Source organism: Empidonax traillii, unplaced genomic scaffold (assembly GCF_003031625.1).
Source record: "Empidonax traillii isolate 1590-97213 ecotype Southwest subspecies unplaced genomic scaffold, ASM303162v1 scaffold497:size1267575, whole genome shotgun sequence".
Classification (NCBI taxonomy): Eukaryota; Metazoa; Chordata; class Aves; order Passeriformes; family Tyrannidae; genus Empidonax; species Empidonax traillii.
Window position 1 is genome coordinate 64,250 of NW_020955690.1, and position 5,058 is coordinate 69,307.

Below are 5,058 nucleotides of genomic sequence, written 5' to 3' on the forward strand. Positions count from 1 at the left end.
CTGAGGTAGATCTGAGAAGGAATGAGGCACAGGCACAAGAACATGGGGTAAAGGGGAGGTGGAGGGATGGTTTTTGACAAACAGAGAGCGCAGCCAGCACACAGCACACACAGTGAACAACAAGATAAACAGTGTTGTAATCCTCTTGGTTTTGATAGTGAGAACAAAAAATTAATTTCTTTGGTTAGGAAGTGGATTAGTACCTGATTAAATCCCAGATTTCAGAAATGAGATTCTTTTGCTTCCCATTTCTGCCTTGCTAAACCAAAAATTTTTTTCACAGGGGGGAATGTGAGAATTATCCCTGCAGGTATCAAAGGTTTTCCTAAAATATAAGCTTTTCCTGAGCTTTTTTTCGAAAGGGAAATCTTCTATCAACCTGTAATAAAATTAGACAAAAACCAATACTCATGAAAATTGCGTGTTTAAAAGTAATTTTTGTTTGTTTGTTTCTTTGTTTTTTGTTTTGTTGAGCCTATTCTGAATGGAAATAGGATGTTTTGGTTTACTTCTCACAGGTTCTTAAGGGTGTGACAACTGAAGTAAAACTTATAGGGAGGTTTTTCACTTCAGGAAAGATGCATGTGATATATTAGCTTTAGGAACAGCTCTAAAAATGCATGACTTTCATTTTTTTACCACTCCTCAGACAATATCTTAAACCTTAAATCTGTGGGGATAACGTCTCAGCTGCTTCACTCCGAAGATGCCTAAAAAATGAGGGAACAGTATGTGCTGTGGAGGTCAAGTTCACCACATCCAGCTCTGCATCAGAGTGAGATTAAAGTGATCAGCTCTTTCTTTTCCCCTTGTCATATCCAGAACAAGAAAAGAAGAGTGCGTGGGTTCATTCGGAGGAATGGGACCATGCACCTAAGGACAGAGAGATCAGGAGAAGGGTAGTGCTACTGGCATGGTTTGACATGAGCACCAAGGACATTTCTCCTCTCCAGGAAACCAGATGGGTCTCCAATGCTCAAATAACAGTGTCATGTGAAAGGGAAAACCATAATTTTCAAGCTGACATGAAAGCTGCATTTTTTGTGTGTTGTCAATGAGGATTTACTATTGTATCTGCCAGTTTTTTTAGTGTTATTTAAGACTTTTTTTTTCCTCTCTACCCAGTGTTGAATTCATCCAGACTCCTAGGTATTTTTCTACAGAGTTTTTCCATATGTATCAAGCTGACATATGGGCAAAGTGGATAACTTCTGTAGTTGCCTTCTTTTGCAGCAAAAGGAGGTCTTCTAATTTTACATTCTATATTGATATGCAAAGTATATATTCAGATATATGGGTGTATATTTTAGGAAAGTTTGTGGTTATCCTCAGACAAGAAACAAAAACACAGGATAAGCACAGACCAGCTTAGCTGTTTTTGGTTACAGACAGTTTTCAGTTTGAATGCAGAGAGAAAACTAAGCTAAAATAAAAAGACATGCCGCACTGATAACTTTTATTAATCTTTACTTCTGCTTATAAAGAAATCAGGGCAAATGTAACCTCTAGATAGAAAATGATGCAGCAAATACTAATGCTGTGTTCTTATGGGAAGTTGTGGGATTCCCTTTGCTTAAACTATTTTCAAATTTAGCCTGCAGACACTGATTTGATTCTTTGATCTACAGATTATTTTCTAAACCTGAGATGGTTTTCTTCTATCACTTTGATTGCATAAAACAGTCAGGTTGTAAATGCTTTTAAAAACACAGATTTTTTTAAGTTTACCCCTGAGTTTTAAAAGGTTCTTTTATAATAATAGACAGCATTTACTGAAACTAAAAGTATTTCAAAATTTGTTTGGCCACAGCTGTTTATGCCCTAAGTGCCCAAGAGTTTGGATGACCTTTTTCAAAACTCTCACAGCCAGAAGTCTTGCAGGTTCAAACAATTAATTGGTGTTATGGTATGACATCTCTGGCTGTAGCTGGAACATTACATGCTCGATCAACACACTACTTGAGAGCACACTGTAATATGACTACTTGTGAGTCTGAATGCCAATTGCTACCCATATTGTGAACCAAATTTTGCCATCTGGTGCAGCCACACTATTCTACTGAACTGACTAGGGGAGAGGTTGTGTATGTCAGACAAAAGAAAGAGCACTAATTAATATTCATTAACACTCAGTGCTTCTTCTATTGCATGTTGTTTGCAAATGCACTGTAAAATTCACCACTAAGAGTTATTCACAAATATTCATTAATTTCTACATGCAATTTTCTCTTTCATGTCTGGTGCACAAAGAAGTTGCTATAAATATTAATGATTCAGAATATGTTGACTGGTTGCATAAGTCATATGGTGTTACTTCTGCTTTCGACTGGTTAATTTATGTAAATAGAGAGTACAAGAAAAATGACAATTTTTGCATGTTAAAACTGAGTGTGGAGCTTGTGATTACCATATGGGAAATGGGCTTTTTTGCAAATACATATTGAGAAGGATCGGAATTTTCAAAAGCATATATGTAATTTGGAGTGTATTTCAAGGAATGACAATAGGCTGCTTCCTAAGCTTCCTATGGGACTTTGAAAGCTAATTTTCTCCTAATCCAAATGTAATGTTTGAATGCATGCTGAAAGAAAAAGGGATTGCTACTCCAATGGAAAGGTCCACCTTCTTCAGCAAATTTAAGAGATTAGAGAAAACGACGCTGAATTCTCAAACAACACTGTCTTAACAAAATAGTAATAACTTATTTAAAATGTTAATTTTGATACAAAAAGAGTATCCCAAAAATTTTCATGAACAAAGGAAATAATAAAAATTGTTATTTTCTCACAGACATAAAAAGTAAGTTTGGTGCAGACCTCAGAATGTTCATCCTCTTGCTACAAGACAGAACTAAATGCCCTGATATCTTTCTTGGTAGATAACTGACTAGGCAGGGGACTCTTTTTATTTCTTCTAAGGCTGGCAATTCATTAAAACTTGATGTACTTTTTAGTAATTTTTTAGGCCCAGATTAGTCTCTCTGTGATCCTAGGATTTGGTCAGAGATTTCTAAAAGAAGAAACAGTTCAATTATACTTCTGTTCCCAGTGTGAGGATAGAAATATCCAAGTAGGTGCCTCAACTCTGAGTAGACCTGTTTTATTAAAACTTTTAATGATATCTTAAGTAAAGAAATCCTGTAAAGAAGTCTGGTTTATTTACTTTTCATGATTAGCATATAGCTCTTATCTATACCCGAGGAACCGAATGGTGAAATAAAACAAAAGATGGTCTTGGGAAAGCATTGCACCTTCGCTGAATGGTGCTAAAGAGAATTGTAAAGAAAGAACAGTATATTTATAGTAGAATTTGCATGGTTAATGTGGAAAATATGTTTTTACTTGAGACAGTTCCTTAAAACAGTCCCTGCAGCTCTCCATCAACCTCTGAATTCCTCCATTGTCTTTGCAAGGCCCAAGTTCTATCCAAAACTGTACAATTCCCTGAAGCACCATGACAGTATCAAAGTCTGTGAGACAGTTTTCACAAATCTGAGGAGTTTGGAAGTAAAGCATTTGGCAAAAGCATACTAAAAATTATTTATAGGTACACCTGACTGACTTCGTAGATGAAGAAACATGCCTTTTTCTGACAGTGTATTGTCCTCCAGAGTTTTTAAACTTCAACTCCTTTCCTAATCAGATAGTGACTGGTGCAGTTCCAGGGTCTCCCAGCACAGTAACGTCTGTCAGTGAGGTCAAATGAACCAATGTTTCATCCCAAATGTTCAGACTTTTGGATTTTCCATTATTAGAAGACTTAATTAATTATTGGGGATGATGATGGTTTATTTCTCATCAGAAGTAATGTTAATTTCTACTCATTTAAGATTGGTTTTGGACTTTTCAGTAAAATTTTACAAGAGTAAAAAAATAATACTTGGGAAGAAACATGATTTCTGTCCCTACTGAAAGAAATCTTCTTCCTCTGATGCTGGCACTTTGATCCCCTGAACTGCCTCCATCTTTATTCAGGTGTTGTTTTACAGAAAAATCCAATTCACCTTTACATTTGGTTCAAGGCCTTTATATATGTGTGATGATCATATTAGGCATTTTGGTACAGTGTAAATCAACATTTCACCAATCAGTGTTCAACCAGAGAGAAACAGAGCAACATTTGCTCTCAATATCCTGACTGAGGTGTCTGGACCTTGTAAAATCTAACTTTGTATTTTTTGATTTCTTTCTTTTTAAAGCTTAATACTTCACTGGACTGCTCCTGGATGCCAGTCAGCTTAGGAGATCAAATTGGCTGGATCCCGATTTGCACACTAACTGACCCAAGTAAGAGATGTTAAACCAATCCATGATGTTCTATTTCTTCAAGAAATTGAACTGGAAATTGCCTTAATTTTTTTTTTCCCCTGACTTTGTATGTTTCTATTATGAATTAGTGATAGCTAAAAACTCTAGACATATTCCAAAACTAAAAGTCAAAGTATAATATTGGTTTTCTTGTTTATATGGATTACAGTCCTTAAGTGTGTGTTTTCATCAGAATTCATCACATTCATTTTGTCAATAAGGACCAGCAAGTTTTTGTGGTACCAACATACTTTTGAAGTTTTAAATTTTATTTTTTTTAAAAAATTGTTTTAATGGTTCCTATAGTTTTTTTTGTTTATTTTGCAAATACTTTTCTTATTAAAAAATCCCATCTCACAAAAAGGTGGGGTTTGGGTTTTTTTAATTTTTGTTATTTATTTTCACAGTATAAATATCCACAGCCAAACTTCTAAATCTAGAAGGGAAATCTTCTCTTTCAGGAAGGCAAATAGGCAAAATAAGGTAAATTCCTCACCAGTACTATTGTGATTGAACTATCCATAGTTTGTGATTACCACACATCCAGTAGCAAATATTCGCTAGACTTATTCTCAGCTACTTCTTGTTACTAAGTATTATGAATCAGAGAACAGAAACCTGTTCCCATCAATGGTTGAATTGGCTCTCCGTGATTGTATTTACAGCTCATGTTAAATTGTTCAATTGCAGAAAAAAGAAAATCCTCTTTTTTTTTTTTTTTTTTTTTTTTTTTTTTTTTTTTTTTTTTTTT